Source organism: Uloborus diversus, unplaced genomic scaffold (assembly GCF_026930045.1).
Source record: "Uloborus diversus isolate 005 unplaced genomic scaffold, Udiv.v.3.1 scaffold_577, whole genome shotgun sequence".
Classification (NCBI taxonomy): Eukaryota; Metazoa; Arthropoda; class Arachnida; order Araneae; family Uloboridae; genus Uloborus; species Uloborus diversus.
In genome coordinates this window covers 110250-122062 of record NW_026558766.1, presented here as the reverse complement: position 1 = coordinate 122062, position 11813 = coordinate 110250, and the positions used below count along the sequence as shown (strand labels likewise).

General features: G+C 29.4%; 1 long non-coding RNA gene across 1 annotated transcript; it reads left to right on the top strand.

The window, feature by feature from the left end:
- The first annotated feature begins 650 nt into the window (after positions 1–650).
- Positions 651–3340, top strand: LOC129233645 (uncharacterized). Its single transcript, XR_008581472.1, has 2 exons — positions 651–746; positions 3141–3340. It is a non-coding gene; the product is annotated as an uncharacterized LOC129233645 (long non-coding RNA).
- Positions 3341–11813: the final 8473 nt, after the last annotated feature.

The following is an 11813-nucleotide window of genomic DNA, read 5'->3' as shown; positions in this document are numbered from 1 at the left end:
TTCTCATGACCTACTTTGACATATAAAAAATTTAGAAAAATCAAAAATGGTCACTGCCACACCTTGTCTGAACTTCAAAATAATGGCTCTTAAAACATTTTCTTTTTCGGTTCAAACACTTGGTAGTTTATTGAATTATTTTAACTTTTCAATTTACAAAGTTTGAACAGAACAACATCTGTCGGGTTCCTCTAGTTATCCATATATTTCGATATATTCAATTTGTTTTTAAATGTTTGTATTATTTTTCTAGAAATATTTCAACATTAAAGAAGCGTCATTTGATTTCAAATTGTGCATTTGAATTTTAATTAATTGCCAATTTATGTACTTTTTTTTCCAATGACTTCAGTTTAGAGCATAAACTGTAGCGTAAGCGGCGGTATTTTAAGTACATTTTATTTTATCGTGTCCTTCAATAAAAAATAAAAAAGTTTGAATAAATGTTATCAGTACACTGCATATGGGTACTGTATTGTTCATTTTATAGTTCAGAAACATTCTTTATGAACTATGAATTTCAATTTTCATACTATGAGTTAAAAAAACGGAGCTCCCCAACTTGATTTTTAATTTATTTAAAATAATTCTTTATCTTGAAAAATATTGTTTAGTTTTTACTAACGGTCGGAAATGTGCTTCTCTTTTTCAGGAACCCAATGCAAAGATGCGACTCTATCCAAGGGATAGATTTGACTAAATGGCGGGAATGATGTGGGAGAAAAATAGTTTAGGCAAGAAATTTGGTAAGTATGGGCAATTTTATCCTCAATTTCAAAATATACATATCCTGATATAAATAACAGCCGATGATCGAGTAACCCGCGTGTTTCAACAATGAAACTCGCGCCACGGCATGATAATATGTTTTGGTCATGTTTAACATGCAGGGAAAGGCTTTATTGGACAAGGCTGAACTCGATCCGGTAACCTAACTATTTTATTGGTAAGACAGTCATTTCAAAGGAATGAAGAAACTAAAAAATGGTTAACAATGAACGCTATCTACTGGAGTTTTAGAGTTCATCCACTGGAGTTAAGGTTAAAATTTCAAGTATCAAAATATCACCAAACAGGCAATTGCTTCGTTCAAATAGAAGCAATTTTCATCCGTCATACCTTGACGGGCAACTTTCTAGCATATAAATACCAATGAAAGAATTGCTACAATGCAATCTGCCGATCTTAAATCGAATTGGTGTTACGACTGCACTTAAACTTGCAAAATTATTTTCGGTCCAACTATGCTAAGAGCTAAAATAATAAATAAGCATATTTCAGAAATGAAAAACCTTTTCAGTTATGCACTTCGGACTGCTTAAAGTTAAGCATTTGGTACTGAGGCCACATTTCAAATTTATTTTTTTCTACTATTTGTTGGCAAAGATCACAAAATTATTGTTTTATGTAATGATGTTTAATGATGAAAAATAAAACTTTTCAAAGTGTTGGGAAAGTTTGTACGTCATAAACATCGAATGAGTCTAAATTGTTATGGATTTTAGTTTTAGTCGAAAATTACTTTTCGTATCAATTGAATTTATATTACCTTTATTTTGATGAATTGAATCCTGAGAACGATCACTTTCTATTAAATAATCGCTTACCCAGGGAAACAAAACTAATGGAAATAGTTTTTTCTATACGCATTTAATGCCAACTTTCCCTCTATTTTAAGCGACAACATTCCAGGAACACTCCTTTCGAAACAACTTAATTTCTCTCCACAATTTATTGAGCAAATACGAATTGCTTTTGCTCTCACTTGAACGCATTTGATGTACCTTTGAATGCTTATAATAAAAGCTCCTCTGATCCGCGAGGATATCCCTCCTCCTGGGCAGTGGCGTCCATGTACCATGTCCCCCAGAATCAACTTTATTTATACCCAACCCTCACGAGATTACACAATCCTCTCAAGACAAAAACAGTATTCAGCTCCTGATATTCATTTGAATTTTTACACCTTGCATCCTCACATAAATAATAGCAAATGACCAAGTAACTCGCGTGTTTCAACAATGAAACTCGCACCACGCCATGATAATTTGATAATGTGTTTTGGTAATGTTAAACATGCAGGGAAAGCTATTATCGTGACAAGGCTGAACTCTATCCGGTAACTTAACTGTTTTACTGGTAAGACTATCATTTCAGGGGAATGAAGAACCGAAAAAGCTGTCAACTATGAACGCTATGTACTGGAGTTTAGGGTTAAAATTTCAACTACCAAACTATCATCAAACAGGCAATGGCTTCGTTAAAATGTAGAAGAAAATCAATTTTCACCCGTCATCCCTTGACAGGCAACTTTCTAGTTCAAATTATGTTTTTCGACATTATGATTGCGATAGGAGCCATTTATAGAAAAAAAACACGAGTGGGTCCTATCGCAATTCGTGATTAACATAATTCCAATTAAAGATGTCCAAATTCAAATGAATGCCGGGAATTTCATCGATTTCAGAATAGCAAAACTGAACAACTTAGTGATAGTTAAATTCAGTTTTAGTAGTATTAGTAAATTTTTTAAGAGTCCTTCTTTCAGCGATTTTCTTTAAACTACTTGAAAATTCCCGGGAATTTTCAAAGTTTCCTTCCCAAAAACCCTGTTGGTTTTTAAAGGCCAAAAAGATAGTCGAGCATTTATGTGCGTACGCGTAACCTTTCTCTCTCTCTCTCTCTTTTTTTTTTTTTTTTGTGTGTGTGTGTGTGTGGTAAGTATAGAGCTATTTGGCGCAGCTTTACATATTTTTTTACTTTCTTACTTTTCTTTTCTGCAAAAGAATAGTTTTGGAGCGTCACTCATTAATGTGGAAAATAGTTTATTTTCCGTGTATTTGCCATTAATGCGAGCACCATTTATTGTTACTTTATTAATTAGGATTTTAGTTTTTATTTTTTTGGTAACTTTGATAAAGTTGAATGGACACATAAAAACCTTTAGAAAAGGCTGGGGGAAACAAAAAAATCACTAAAGTGCAAAAATCAACTTTGTTTGGAAGCAGACGAAATTACAAACGTATCTTTCATTAACTTTACACATCATTTTTTAACTTTTAAATTAACCACATCAAAACGCTTAAATTAAATCTCCCAAAAAGTGCTAATCAAAAATATCTCATTTTTATATTTTCCAGGTAAAGGAGGTCACACAGAAAAGATAAAAGGCGCATTTTTAGTTGAAAAAATTGCAGTCTGAAAATGAAGTGCCTCAGTGTGGAAAATAAACAGTTAAAGATCTCAGTGGAAATAACCAGATTTGGCTGAGTTAAACGCACCAAACATTGTCATTATTACATTAAATAGAATCTCATTAATAAAATGCCATAAAAATGTGTATTTTCAGAATTGTCTAGAAAATTTAATTTCAATCAATAACTAAAGGTATACAGTAAGCTATATAGTAATCAGTAGATCAACCACTTAATATTGTAGAAGTATCCATATCGACCAAAAAAAGTCGATTTTATTAAAAATTCAAACAAGAGTAATTAATCTAAAAACAATAAAAGTATTTGTTTTTGAAATAAAAAATTTTAGGGGGGAAAATTGAACCAACTTCAAAATTGCTCTAAAAAGTGAAAAATAATTTCATTCTTTAAACACAATCGATAATACTTTTAAACATAATATTTGAAGTTGGCGCAAAAACAAAAAGTAAAATCCAGAGTAACCATGCTTTGTTCATATTTTTTTCAGAAAATCATCCAAAGTTAGGAACGAATCATTTATGTCGTTACTCAAATACCATCAGCTATCATCAGTGCATAATGTATGTGGTAGTGAAGAAACTGGGCCTGGTTAAATTTATAGTTGAGTTATGACTCTGAATGATTTTATCTATTGTTTTTTTTTTTTTTTTGGCCAACTTTAAAAGTTATGTTTGAAAGTATTATCTATGGTGTCTAAAGAAAAAAATTATTTTTCACTTTTTAGAGCATTTTGAAATCGGTTCTATTTTTCTTTTTTTTTTTCAAAATTTTTTTATTTCATCCTTTTTAGTGTAAATGTATTTCAGAAATAGTAAGAAGTTACCATCACAAAACTTCACCTTATTTTTTTTTTTTCATAAAAATGCTCCATGCTAAAAAAAAAAAACTATAAACACACCTTAAATTTTAAGCAATTGGCACTAAAAATTTATCTTTGTTAATCTCTGGAATTCATTTGTTTGTTAATTGTAGCCATTTAAATATTACGTTTTCCCCAACTAATTTACATTTCACAGCATACAAGTTGCTTGTGATGCAATCCTGTATCTCCTTACTTAGCACAGATCATCTGTTATTGGCATAGATGATAACGATAAAAATACTACTATATATACAGTTGAGGAAAGCCTAACCTGGTAGCATTGTGAAGGCTAAGCAAGTACCTCCAACAAACTATAGGGGACGCTGCAGCCACTGTCTAGTGACAGATGAAAAAGGTAAAACAAATGCACGCCATAACGTATAAATTGCTTCTAAGCTTAGTAAATGACAGAAATTTTTGTTAGTATGTATGATTTTTTTGTTCTTCATTCTTTTGAAAAGTTTTTTTAAAAGTCCTTTGGTTATTCTGACGCATGTAAGAAGAGATGAGAAATCAAAAAGTATTACAAAAGTAAGAAATTAATGCAAAACACATAGTAAGTTGTTCTGAAGCAGCCATTTTCAAGATATTGAATTTGATATTCATAAATTTTTGGCTCACTTCAAACACCTTTTTCATTTTGTAGTCTTTTTCTTTTCATTGGCACTTATTATGTCCAATTTCGTGACATTTCCAGCATTTCATGACACTTTGGTCACATAGTGCACATACGTGACCGTAAGTCAGTCAGATAATTTATTTCTATGACCATATGATTGAATATCAAAAGAGGAAGATGATATTTCACTGTTTTATTTACCTGGCGCAAATTGTTTTATTTATGTAATTGAGTTATTTCTTCAAATCGATTTATTTTAATTCTCGCTGTTTCACATGTTTCTATTTTTCAACTGAATGATAAAATTCTGTCATGCTATGCTGCCTAAATCATCTACAAAATGCTCTCGGATATGTAGTGGCAGTTCTGTTTTGAATCTTCACGCACTTAATTCATTCCTCATGGAAATGATTTAACTGATATGCGAAATCTCGTCAAGATACATTATTCTTTCACACAATACAAAAACAATAACCCTAAAATTCCAAGCTTTTATTTTTTACTGTTAAAATTTTTAACGTTCCTTCTGGATTTTTCAATCTGTTCAGCGATAAATATTTTCAAGAATATTTATTTGCATACTGTCCATTTCAGTTGGATGCTGTAGTAATTTATTTAAATCAATTACTTGGAATTAGGTTAAGGAAAAGGCAGTAATTTTTCAGCATGGCCATAGTGTCCAACCAATGTTATTAAGTTCGCTTTTTTTTTTTCATCGAAATGAAAAACTAATATTTGCTCAAATTTACTTAGAACAAGATAAATGAAATGTGTACTTACAGTTTTTTAGCAGATATTTTTGATGTTACGCTGTTGTGGATGACAATTCCGTATGATGAATCACGCAAATAAAAAAAAATACACATAACATGCTGCTTTTTTTGCCCAAAATGGTACACGTGGAACGCAATGTTTTACCTTTTTCGGTAATTTTATAAATCACCGCAAAGTAGCGTATTCGAGCTCTGGAGTTGCGAATCACTGCATGATCTCGCTTTCAGGTTAGGTTTACCCCTACTATAGAGCGATGATACTGAAAAAATTGATATTCAAAATTATCACTGCAATTGCTATTAATATTACTGTTGTATGGCACCAAACATTTGTAACAATGAGTTTTATATTTAATCATTTAATAGGGAAATTGCCTGAAATTTACTGTTTTTTGCCCATAACTTTTTTTTTTTCAAGAACAAATATGGTCAAACAAAGTAATGGGACCTAAGTTGAGCCATCCCCTATCCATTAAAAAAAGAATCATCAAAATCGGTTCACTCGGTGAGACGTTGTGAGTGAACAACAAAAAAAAAAACATACATATGGTATGAACTAATAAGCCTCTCCTTTTTGAAGTCGGTTAAAAATGAAGATATCGGTGATTTTGCGAGCGGAAAATTTTGCGAATTTAATATCAACACACGAGTAACAGAAAGTTAAAAAATCTGCCTTGAAAAAATATTTCATGAGGCTTGTATTTTCCCGATTACAACAGGCATGAAAATTAAATCCAAGCGTAAAAAAAAGTGATTTTAGAGTATATAAAGACGAGGATGTTTCTTTGTGCCTGATTACCAGGAGACCCCATAGCGCAACGGTTCGCAACCCGAACAGCGTGTTACTAGGCGACTACTTATATAGTGTGTAGGCGAATTAAGAGGTTAACTTAATTATAATCCTGCGCTTACGCAACAAGCAAATTACAAGGAAAATCATTCTCTTGGCACAAAAAAAAAAAAAAAAAGAAGTGGCGCAAGAAAAATAAAACTCAAACAAATTACATACATGATGTCACAAATCTGTATTAATAAAAAAAAAAATCATTACAACATGAACAAACTTTTAACAAACAAAATTGAACACATTATTTAACAAAACTTAAAAATATATGAAAGAAACAATATAAAATGAACAAAAGGTAATAACAAGACAGTGCAATGCTGTTAGCAAAGAACAAATAACAGTCAAAACAAATAGTGAAGATATGACGAACAATTGTGAAAATTTTGATGAGACTACGTATTCACACCATTTCATTATGAATTACATGTACACTAGTTAAACATGACAAAATGAAGTAGAAACCGAAGATTTTTAACATGAGTGTAGAACAGTATTAAGGAAATAAAACAATTTCCAAAACCTTATTTACAAAGCTATGAAACTGTTTTTCATGTCTTAAGTAAAGGATGAATATTAATCACACATATTTACGTCAAGATAATTTATACTTCCAAGGAGATTCATAGTCGAGTTTGACACAATGCAAACAAGTTTGGCACGTATTGCTTTAAAAAATACTCTTCTAACCGTACACGCACAATATGACGAATAATTTGTTTCAGATAATCGTATATTCTCGATTACTTTACGATTGAAATAAAAGTAAAAAATTAAAAGAAATAACTGTACATAAAAACAGCATTTAAAAAAATATATATAACAAATGCAGGGAAGAAATTACTTAATTGTAGTGTGAGCTTTGTATCATATACAAATATAATTTTTGTCTTATGCAATTGCTAAGACTCATCCAAACCAATGCACTATGTCAAAATATTGGTTCTATTCAAATTATAGTTTTACAAAAATCAAACAAAAAATAAAAGTTTAGCTAAGTTTAAAAATTTGTTTCTTAAAAGATTCAAAATTATGCAAAACAGTTATACGTACTTGAAAATATTAGCAAACTAAACTATAAAAAGGGGGGGGGGAGACTCTTTTGTAGTCTGGACAACTTTTTGTTTGTTGCAAAACAGGCCATTTTTGCAAGTTTTAATTCATTGTCTGTGTCTTTTTCCACTGAGACATGAAACGCATGTTTTTTTTTTTTCCATTCTTTGAAGCTGCCTGCTGTTTTTTTTTCTTTCCCCCTTTCATTTTCTATTTATTTATTTATTTTTTGAACTGATCTTTAATTTTAAACTGAACACCTGAAGGATTCTTACGTACTATACGTTTTAACAACTTTCTGGAAGTGGATACACAGATTATGTTCTTTACCAGCAAAATATGATGAAAATGTTGTAGACTTTCCCTTTAAGTACTTTAAGAGTATCAATTACGCAATCGTTCATTGTGCTCTCACTGACAAATAATACAAAGTAAAAATTAAAGATTTGCAGATCTGAAAGAAATATGCCTGTGCAAACTTTTCTGGAGTAACTAAAAGAGTCTTTTCGCAACATATTGAGTTTTCTATAAGCTAAGAAGAAAGAATCGAGAATATACAGTTTTTAAAGACATTTTAAACTATTAACAATCCACCAAGGTATGCAAATTTTAAGTGATAGGTTGTAAAAATTATAAAGAGTTGGGACAGTTGGTGAAAAACAGCAATTATTATAGACATTTGGAAAAATGTTGTTCTTCACGAACCTTAATTGACAAATGATTCTAAAGAATACAAACGAGTGCTGAGCATGTTCAGGGGTGCCCATCCTCCCAAGTTCAATGGCGCTAATCCCCCCCCCCTCATTTTTCTCAACCTTCTTTCTTTTTTTTTCTTTTAATTTTTAGCTCTGTTTTTTTATTTATTTTTTAAACACATTTTGTATCTATTTATTTATTTATTTATTTTATTGTTATTTTATTAGAAAAGTTCTGTGCAACACCAATGACACACACTAAGTAAATAAATGAAATAAAATATAAAAATAATAAAATAAAATAAAATAATTTAAATTAAAAATTAATCAATTTATAAATTTAAATAAAGAAATTTAAAAAAATTAGAAAATTCTCCCAAAAATTTTGATGGTGCAACTTGCGCCATAATCCCCCCCCCCCCCCCCGGTGGGCACCCATGAGCATGTTTACCATCAAATTTCTCTATAACATATAAGACTAATTTTACAGTAAAAACTTTTGTATAAGTTTTGCAAGAAGATCATCTATCCTACATTAAATACACCTGCCAAAGTGTCATATTGCTAAGATATAGAGTATCAAAGAGTGTTTCAAAAGCTTCATAAGCAAAATGACCAGCTGAAAAAGGAAAACAACAAATACAATGATAAATAATCTACTTAACAATAGTCATGCTAGAAAGCACTAATTACTTAAAACTCTGGTTTCATATCTACCAGCACTAATTAATAAGGAAGAAGATAGTTAACACAGAAAAGAACATTCTTAATTATTATTTTAAGTAATATTGTGCTTTATATGCATAGATAAGTAAATATTGTTCCCACAATATTTTGTTTAAATATGCATTTTTAAATATACTTGAACTTTGTAAAAGCAAGAAAATTAGTTAAAGAATTCAACCTATTTTATCTAATGCATTAGGCATCATATATTTGTGCTTGTAATATTTTTTTAATGACGTACGGAATTTAATAAAGTTATCTGCTATTGCTATTTATTCATGAAATAACTTAGAATTCCTACATTTTCAACTAAACTCAAATGTTGCTAAACAATCAAAAACAAAAAAAAAATTAACTTTTCTCTATTGCTTAAGAGTTAAAAGTTAACTAATAAAGGCTCAAATATAAAGGTTCAAAAATAAATGGCACAATAAACTTTTTAAGAGCAAAGTGATATAAAACATTTTAGCATTAAGAGTTGTTGCCGAAAACTCAAAAAATATGTGTCGTGAATTAAAAAAACTGCAACATTGATCATTTTAATGCATACTTTTGTAACAAATAGAGTTAATGTGATCTTTGTACGGTAAAATTAACTCTGCATATGAATATGAAGAAAATTTTTTATTGAGAAATTTTTTTTTAAAGATAGTTGATTTATTTTTTATTTCCATGCACTAAAAGCCCTATGTGGATTCAAAACTTCCAATTTTTTTAAAAATATTCATAAAAGCGAGGCTTAACTACATTTAGCAAACTCAAAAAATACTTCAGCCAAATCAAATTTTTAATTGAATCCAACATGCTAATTCTGTTAAAATTTTGAACTACATAAAACAAGTTTAAATGTAAGTACTTAACCCAAACAAAGGCATCCTGGAGCCATAAAATATTTTTTGAGACATAAAATTCTGCAACCGAAAAATACAAATGGCTAAAAAATAGCATCTAAAAAATATTAAAAAATATCACATAAAATAAAATGTCATAAAAATATAAAAGCAAAATCAGTGATAAGTAGAGTATCATATAGGTTTTTTTCTTCATAAATTTGAGTGTTATAACATTATGAATAATGAACAAAATATAAAAATCACACTTGTCCCCCCCCCCCCCCATATTTTAACATTTGTCACAAACTACAATATATTTTAAACCAATACAAATAATTCCATTAATACACTCAACTTCTAAGCCAAACTATCATATCTGTTTTCAATATAACAACAATTTTTAACAGTAACACATTAAAATAAATTCTACGTCAGAAGGAAAAAATATATTTCATCAACCGCAAAGTTATGGGAAATGAAGGCAACTTTTCAAAGGCAATTTTTAACCAATGCAACAATTTTTTTTTTTTTTTTTGAACAATATCTAATGCATAAAATTTAATTCATTTCTGTAAATAGAAATTACGCTTGCAAAAAACTACAATGTAACTGAACAGGCATAAAAATTTTTAAATGTTACCTGAACAAGCAATGTATGAATAGGCACAATAATTTTTAAATGTATTTTTAAAATGGAAAGAAGAGCTTTGTTAAATTTTTAGTGCTGAAGTTTTTAGTTGTAGAATTATAAATATTGTACCAAATAGTAATTATTTATACAAAACTGTTATAATCAACCCTTTCCATAACTTTGAGACCATAAAATTTATCTCCATGCTTTCTTGTATACACACACATATATATTTGTATATACAACATTCAATTATAAGAGAAACTATGGAAGACTAAGATACTTTTTCTCAAAATCGAGGTTTTACATTTTAAATTCTTTTTGTTTTCAAATATATTATACATACTCAGAATTTTATAAAATTTAAAAGGTTCATTAAAAATTTGAAAGTTTTCAGTAGCACCAATAGGTTAATTTTATACTAAGAAAGGGTGATTTTATTGAAAACATTTTAAAATACAAAGGAGGCATTACGGCAGATAAATTTTGACAGTTAGATGGTAAAATACTACACATTAACAGAAGTATCATTAAAAATAAATAAATTTAAAAAGGTTTCTTTGGCATATTTTTCTTGATGCTTTTAACTTATATATGCAAGTAAATTATATTAATATTAACATTATAATATAGCATTACTTAATATAGCATATTAAGTAATGCTATATTATAATGTTAATAGAAGTGCTTGAAAGTTTTAATTGATGTTCATTACAGAAATGTTTACTTTTAAAAATGCAAAGTTATATTTATTAGAATGAACAAAATGAAATATCACGGGGTAAAAATAGCCAATCCGCAAGACAGCAGCTATTTTCAAATACAGTACAAAATTGCACTAAAGTATCCAAATTGAATAGTTTCATATTTTCAGCAAAAATAACATTACTTGATATACCATTCTACTAATAAACTAACTAGGCCCAGCCTAGCTGGCCCCAGTGCCTGTTGATGGTTGTCACATTTGTATTTGTATGTTGAATTTCAGTTTTGTTGATCCCACAAATATTTCATAACAACAAAGGTTTTCATAATTTGAAAACTACCAAAAAAAAAAACTCATATACAGTCATGCACTTAAAGTTACTATAAAATGCATTTTTAAAAAAGAGAAATGGAAATGAAACACAGTTAATATCAGAATAGTAATTTCTTATAAATGATTTACTCTTATTGCTGCAATGGTAATAATTATGTCATAAGCCTGTTATTTTTTATTAGGAGGTCTCCTTATAACATGGTACTTGAATTATAGAAACATTTTTTATTGAATTAAACATCAAAGGTTTGAAGGTTAAAATGAGTAAGAACACTGAAGAAAAAGTTTGCTATTCAGACTGACAAAAGATTCTCAGTTTCACAAATGCATAGTTCCAAGACTTCAAAAACTATCCTCAGCCTTGAAATTTTACCATCATATTTGATAATTCCCTTTTTAGTATTCCTATTTTATAAAATGGCTTGCTCAAGTTCCAAGAACAAGCTGAAATGCTTATTCAAATAAAAAAAAAAGTCATTTCTTCTGGACTGAAACTGAATGAACAGGTACTACAAGACTGGTG